The sequence below is a fragment of the Palaemon carinicauda genome, chromosome 14 (genome assembly GCF_036898095.1).
Source record: "Palaemon carinicauda isolate YSFRI2023 chromosome 14, ASM3689809v2, whole genome shotgun sequence".
Lineage (NCBI taxonomy): Eukaryota > Metazoa > Arthropoda > Malacostraca > Decapoda > Palaemonidae > Palaemon > Palaemon carinicauda.
The window spans coordinates 70,183,093-70,191,708 of NC_090738.1; the positions used below are offsets into that span (position 1 = coordinate 70,183,093).

The window sequence follows — 8,616 nt, forward strand, 5'->3', positions numbered from 1 at the left end:
TGATAGCTATGATGTTGCATAAAATCCTTTTGTTTTGATAATCGACATTTAATCACAAACAGATGTTTGATAGTAATTAGAGGGTACTATAGTTTACACCATAGATTCTGCCTGCTAGTGGATTATGGGTGGAGGGTGATGGCTTCTTATTCATTAAGTGACACTAGGCTGCTACCATCTAATAAATGATCATTGCATTAAATATATAATCACTAAAAGACTCTCGGTAAAAATTTATTAAACGATGTATTTTAAATGGAGTAGGATTAGCATGGTTGAGATAGTGAAGGACAAGGAATCGTACTGAGTACTTGAAATAAAACTGGGAGTGTCTTCAATTTAGCGCGTATGATCAGGCTCAAGATCGGCATGGCCTTAAGTAACCTATATTACATTACGGAGCAAAGATTTTAGACTATATCATATTGAGTGAAGTCCCATATGTTCTTTTAGAATTATAGTCGGTTAACATATCTATAAATAAATACTTCTACACAATTTGTGATAATTCAGGTCTATTTTAAGAATGAGTTCATACTCTTCTATAAATTTGTTGGAACATTATTAAACAGATTTCAAGAGTGCAGACTTGGGATTATCTTAAATAAACAGTACAGGAATATCCTAAATATCGTACCTAAAATACAGTGTTGAGATTTTAGATAGCCTATGCTCCGTTAGTGTGGATCATTAATGATTTATAAAGCAGTATTCAAACTGAAGAGGATTTTGCTCCAGATCTTGAATGAATTGAACTTGCATGATGAATGGCTTCATAACCCCCAGTTTTGGATTTTGTATCCTTTGTTTATAGATACAATACAGTTCCATCCATTCATAAAATAGGTTTGATAAAAGTATTGAAATTCCAGTTTGTCTAGGCTAACTATAGGTAACTATAGACCAGAACTGTTGATGTTTCAGATAGTCAAACGTGAGGTAGTTATTATTATTATTATTATTATTATTATTATTATTATTATTATTATTATTATTATTATTATTATTATTATTATTATTATTATTATTATTATTTATGAAATAGCTGCTATACATTATTGAGAATTACAATTAATCTGACGTTGAGTCTTTCATAAAGTAGTCATGATATATCATCAAACCTTATAAATAACCCGATGTCAAATTTTGCATCATTGTTTATAACACCGTATATATCTCTTATATAGTGAGGTAGGATTGCCAATTTTTGTGGTATTAGGTTTTGGAGATATTTATCTTACGGTTATCTTCAATATATGATCTAAAGTAGGTAAAGTATTACATCGAGGCATCATCCTGTCTAGCCAGAGGTCTGACTCTTTTTATGAATATGACCCTTAATAAGGAATTAGGAATTCTAATCGTCTGATCAGAGGTTATTCCTAAATAGATTATAATACCGTTGATTCCAGTTATTGTAATATTAGATTAATTTTTTTCATTAATGCGTAAATATTATTCTGATATATAGTTTCCCTTGATCCCTTTGAGTATTAGATTAAGTGGTTATTTACTTGAATTACGAATTATGATTTGCACCGGTGTCCCAATTACAACACCTATGCCAGTTTTAATATGTTCTTGCAGGTTTTATCAAACTAGTATCGATAGCAGAATTTAGCCTTTGCAAAAAGTAGATAACGACTATCACATATGAGTTACCCTAACTTTATCATTGGAATCCTCTTTATGTTAGAAACAAACCTAATGGCATATAATATTGCTTAAATTTTTTTTAAACAAGTCTTGTGATATAGAAATACTAGAGTCACTCTTAGTATTTCCTACTCTAGAAAGTTGAAGTGTTCATATGTAGAAGGGTAGGCAGCTGGGGCAGGAGTGTACAATGGTCCTATTACTCATAAAATATGGCTTCAGGAGGTATAATCTACGTTCTTGATTACTTACAAATCAAGAAGAATTACTAAATTCATAATCACCTTATTTATTAAAAAAAAAGGACTATATATTTAGATAGCGTATGCTAGTACTTAGTGGGAGTCAATCCGGTTGCTGTCAAAACATCTTGCTTTCTAGCTTTGTTAATAGGATCGTATCCAATGTACAATGGAGAGAAGTAGATAATAAAAGAATAAACAAACCGAAAAAGGCAGCATGATTCGTGCAATTGATTACGAAAACGTTAGATTTTCGTGGAGCAAATGATATTCCGATGTCTTGGGTTACATTTCTCTTAGTTGAGGATACACACAGGTGCACTATTCTACCTATTCCCTTATTTCGTTTCCTTACTGGACTACTTCCTTGTTCGAATACTTGGTCTTATAGCGCAGTGATTTTCCAATTAGGGTTATAACTTACTTAATAATAATTAAAAACAACAACAACAACAATAATAATAATAATAATAATAATAATAATAATAATAATAATAATAATAATAATAATAATAATAATGATAATAATAATAATAAAAATAAAAATAATGATAATAATGATAATTGAAAACAACAACAACAACAATAATAATAATAATAATAATAATAATAATAATAATAATAATAATAGTGATAATAATAATTATAATAATAAATAAGATGTTATAGGACCTACACTCCAATTGCAAGAAAAAAGCGCACGGTCATGTTAATAAACGATTAGTTGATTAAGTAGTCTATTTGGTATTAGAACAAATAATTAGTACCATTGACATCGGAGGGAAGAGAAGTGAAAAAGGGTTGTTTTTCTATTATTCGGTCCTGTTAAAAGATGAAAGATGCTGGCAAATTAAAAAGTGTATATAATTCAGAAATACTAGGGAAAATGTGTCATGATTGTGTGAAAAAAGTAAATTAATATAGGGTCATCAACATAGAGGAATTAAAATGTACATTGATGATAGCGGAACATAATGCCAAAACCATGTCAAGGTGGGCGACATGCTTCTGATGAGTGTAAAGTGAAGGTTCATGTACCGGTTAATATTGTGGAATTTGTAACAATAATAATAATAAAATCTTTAATGCATATATATATATATATATATATATATATATATATATATAGATATATATATATATATATATATATATATATATATATATATATATATATATATATATATATATATATATATATATATATATATATATATATATATATATATATATATATATATATATATATATATATATATATATATATATATATATATATATATATATATATATATATATATATATATATATATATATATATATATATATATATATATATATATATATATATATATATATATATATATATATATATATATATATGTGCGTGTGTGTGTGTGTGTATGTGCGTGTGCATGTGTAGATGATATATTTTTTAATATATATAAATTTTATTAATGATACAACAAAATATCAAGGATTGTTTAAATTTTTCAAAGATATTTCATAATAGAATTTGAGATATAAATGGTAATACGAATTATCTTACCTATAGATAATGAAGTATAAGATATTGCAATGTCAAGATTTCTAAGAAATTCTAGTCATATATACCCTACTAATTACTGACATGAAAATAAAATGGAAAACATAAAATATATTTCATTAATGATTTCACATGCTATTCCTAGAAATATTTCTATGTTAATATTTGAACAAGGATTTCCTGATTATGTATAATGATGCAAGAATATTTGTATCTTTCATGTTTAAACGGACAGTATATATTATATGCTCTGTACTTTATATTTTTCTTTACATTCTAATTGTGCAAAAGGAAAAAAAATAGTTAATTGGTGTTCAAACCAATTCACAAGAAAAATTGGAATATCACCAATTTGAAATTAGGAAATCACCATTCCGTTAAAGTTTAGGTACATATTTTCGGGCGAGAAAGTAACTCGGCCGTTAAGAGGTGAAGGTTTAATACTTTTATGTCCTTGACATTCCAAACGCAGTCAAGGACGATCTGACAACTCACTCGACCCTCAGTGTCTGACTGCGTCTTTCTGGTGAAGATTCGTGGATTTTATCTTGCTCTTTTAAAGTTTTATTTGATTTTTAAGTAAGTTAGTTGTATTTTGTGTTACATTATTATGATTGCATAACTTTGTTTTCTAGAGAACTATGTTTTAGCAATCTTTCAGTTTAGCATAAGGAAGTTTGGTGTTAATATCTTGGCTTTACTGACCCTATCTTTCGAAAACTGCTAAAACTGTTTTATTTTTAATACATTTATCGTTTAAAATCATAAACGGCTCTACTGGAAGTTTGGTGATATTCGGTTAATTCTTGTCCGTTAGATATTTGACTTGATTATTGTAAGGGTTGGGTTTACTTTTATTTATATTGCTTTTTAAATACCTAATAAAACTTGATTATTGTAAGGGTTGGGTTTACTTTTATTTATATTGCTTTTTAAATACCTAATAAAAATACTTAGGTTTTCAGCAGTGTACTCGAGACATTAAAATTTATATGGTCTACGTAGAACTTTTAATTGTTTCTTTGTTTTGAATTAAAATATCGTGGTATTCCAATTTTCTAAGCATGGTACTGTTAATTTGGATTCTCTGCTAGGCAATATAAACTGGTAGCTCATAAAAGTAGACATTCATTAATATACGAGAGCTCTTTAATCTGGCGTTGAGACTTTGATATTATAAAGCTTGTCAACAAGTGAGGCTACTAGTTTTCATTTTCTATATTTGATCTTAAAAAATAGTAAGCAATTCGTATCTTATTGAAATGGGAAAGTAGATACAGTAGATTGTAAAATATCTAAATTTCCTCGTAAGTTCTAAGCTTTTGCATTTTATGCTTTTATTGTAGCTAACCATCTGAACTGAGGTAATTTTGTAATATTACAGTAATTGTATATACTTATCAAATCGTAAGAAAATTTATTTCTAAGCTTATTACTTCTCTTGCCTTGTATACTTTTAGTATATTGTAACCTAATGACAATTAAGATTGCGATTTGCATAGTACATAAGATTTAGATTAAGTAATTGTTCCTATTCAATTCAGAATACGATATTTTTATGTCGTTAGGTGAGAATAGAAATTAATATGTGCTTTTTACTTGTTTAAAGACTTAGTTTAATACCATAACGTCACTCCAAGGAATGCTATTCTAGAACGGTTTGTATAGTAAAATTGTTTGTCACATGTTCTGTTCATATTCAAAAGGTATAATGGTAACAAGAATTTAATCTCCTGGAATTTATAAATTTATTTTCTGAACGTATGCTACCAAATTTCAGGAAATGGACGGGGTACCTATTCTTCTTGGCGAACCCTCCCCATTAGATTGGGTGCCGTTGGGTTTAGTTATTACCTTATTCGCTATTATGATATTCTTGGTCTGCAAGGATCCTAACCTATGCGATCGAATAAAGGAGGTAAGGACCATTCCGACAGGAATTTTAGAATAGTTTCTTTTTTTCATTTTTTTTCTGACTAACTATAGAAAGATAAGATGCTGCTGGAAAACTAAAGCCCTGTTTTACTCAAGGTTTTAGTTTTTTTTTTTTTTGCTAACTGTGGAGTTTTACTAGAGCATCGTATTTTACTGCTAATACTTATCAATACTTACAAATATTAGCAATGTGTAAATTATGTTTTTGCATATCATAGATATAGGCCAAGTGATCATTGCAAGTGTAACTTTCATGCACTAATAATACTAGTGCATAAATTTAGTGAATATAAAATCATTGAAAAGAAAAATTAAAGTTTCAAGAAAAAAAATTCCAGTATGTACTCTAGGATTTACTAAGAAGATTAGATTCTATGATAAGTTGTATGGAAATGATAAACAAATTATCAAATTTCATTGTTCTTGACAAATAAAATCTTCAAGAACTAGAAAAAAATAACATAAAGAGCAAATGAAAGAAACAAATTATAGCTATAGCTAGTGTGAATCAACTTAGCGTGCATGCATATACTGCATAATATCAAACCTTATAAAATTAATTTTCAAATATTCAGTGAGCTAGTGAGGCCAAATTAAACACCAATATCTGTGACATTAAAAAGAAAATGTTATAGACTTAAATGAAAGGAAGACTGTACTGTATTAACTTTAACGAGTTATATAACTTATTATATGTTCACTATAAAGAGAAAGTAATATTGCTCGGTTGCTCTATTTTCAGTGCTTTGGTGGCTGTTGGGAGAGTACCAGGCAGCGAATAGCAAACCTCTTTTCGTACGAAAGATTTTGAAAAAAAGTTGTACGGTGACTCCAGCCACACCAGCAGAATCTTTGGCCAAGTTATTTTAGTTTGCGTGAATAATGGATAGTTAAATTGTGCCTTCAGGACTTAGAAGTGACTATTGGCATATTGAATTTGTCCTCCACATAACTTTTATAATACAAAATCTCCTGCAACAGATTTTATGAAACATGACTCTAGACATCTTTTCTGCCTTTAACATTATTTTATGTAATAGGAGTAATACAGTGTAACTCTTATGAAAGAATAGTTTTAAGTGTTTAAAAAAATATGTAATTACAAAGGAAAGTCTTCAAAACTAGTTTCTGCAATTGCCTTTGTCTCCATTTAATGAATGTTAAAAGTCTTTGAAAGGTGTTAAAAATTATTTTAGTATATGCATTTCTCGAGCTTTTTTAAATTTATAATCTTCAGTCATGTTTAGTATTTCCTAAGTTTACAAAACATTTCTGCTGTACCATTTTCAATTGATAGTCTTAAAATAAATTTTAAATATCCTGATGATGAAAATTTTTACTGTACCATTTTCAATTAACATAGTTTTGAAATGAGTCCCTGACAATTGGGTGGCATTATAAATCTGTTTACAAGCAGTGTAGTACCAAACATTGACATCCTATAAACTGACTAATTATAAACATTAATATTTTTGCGCAGAGCTGGAAGTAATTTCATCGCAGTTTCTACAAAAACCTAAACGTAAGCATTTACAGAATGCCTCAGGCCATAGCTGTAATCATTAATTATTTTTAAGTCTTGCAGTTTTGGAAGCAAAATATTTTTTATATCTTATAGAATATAATAAGTTTTTAAAATCTGATAAAGAAATCTGATCCTAAACTATATGGTTATAATCTGATATTTTTGGTAAAAATCCTGGGCTTGACTTTTTAAAAAATGATTCTTTTGTCTATCCTCGTGAAACATAGAAAGAAAAATAACTGCCTCCTCCCGGCAATATTTTATTTGTAAAGATCTCGATTTGAAAATTTAGTAAGGAAACATTTATTCATGTGATCATATAAACGTGGGTTAAATAACTAATAAAATTACATATCCATCAGTACTTGAACCAGTCAGGAAGTAAAATGGAAAGTACGGTAAAACTGCCTATAAAACATTGCTCATTTTAGTCTGCAGTTTTCCAGATGTTATGTCCTATAACGTCACAACCCTTCAATTTTTCTAGACTTTACTGAATTGTAGTTTCCTTGTTAAAATGGGTAATATGTAAAACCTTCCTTTACTTTGACGGCTGTTTTTCCGGTCCCATACAGCAGGGGAACCTTGGTCTCTACAGGACCTTCACTGTCATTACCTTGTTCATCTAGCTATTCTCTTGTCTACACGATTTATTGGCTCTGCAATATGTAGCAATTCTATTCAATATTCTGGACAACCAGTATTGATACTTGGTTATTGTACGTATTTTAATTAAACTTAAACTATGCTGAAATTTCTTTATTGATTGATTAGTGTGCAACGTTACTCCTAATATCCGTAGGGCATATAGTAATACAGTACAAAACACAAGTCTAATCCCCCTTAACTTTACATTTTACAAAACTTTACAAATCTAATCACTCCGGTGGCTTCCCTCTATTCATCCTATTTGGATGTACTCTAATATCATCCTATACTGTATTTAAATATTCTGAATTTACGTCTGATGTTGGAATATCTTGCTTAATATTTTATATAACTACTAATGAAAATGTTTCTTCTCTCAACATGAACAATTTCGTCTTGTACCCACTCTAATGGAGTATTGTATGATGTAACCATGACATTAGAATAAGGGGAAAAACTTCGTACATTTGGGAGACTTAAAAATATTGCTTATACCTTTTTCTTCTAATTAACTTTGGAAATTTGGAACCAAGAACTCTTACTCACACCTAATCATCCTCCTCCTCAACAGATTTGATGGTGTCACACCTGTTGTGTTGTGCGTCGTTGTTTTATAAGAAAAAAAAATGACAGAAAAAATATTTATTTTACTTTTGCGCTTTTACAATTTGTCATGCTTAAATGTTCGAACAAATCTTTTAGCCTGTCCATTCACGAAAGGATGATAGGTTGCTGAAAATGTCTTTTTAAAACCATTTTCATTACGAAATTCATTAAAGTCTTGTGAGGTAAAAGTAGGACCTTTATCAGTTAGTTCTTTTTGGAATACCATGTGTAGAAAAAATCATTAATTCTTTTACAATCTTGTAAGATGCTGTCTTTATTGGAATTACTTCTGGTCACTTACTCTAAGCATCAACAACTATCAATTAAAAAATAAAAACATTAATACCGAACCTGCAAAATCTATGTGCATTCTTTGCCATGGATAACTGGGTAACTTCCATAGTGCACAATTCACACAATTTCTTGCAAATGATTCAGTATTTATATCTACACGTAGC

General features: G+C 29.0%; 1 long non-coding RNA gene across 1 annotated transcript; it reads left to right on the forward strand.

Annotated features, from left to right (window-relative positions):
• The first annotated feature begins 3,867 nt into the window (after positions 1–3,867).
• On the forward strand, positions 3,868–6,712 carry LOC137653600 (uncharacterized). Its single transcript, XR_011046522.1, has 3 exons — positions 3,868–4,023; positions 5,225–5,362; positions 6,122–6,712. It is a non-coding gene; the product is annotated as an uncharacterized lncRNA (long non-coding RNA).
• The last annotated feature ends 1,904 nt before the right edge of the window (positions 6,713–8,616 follow it).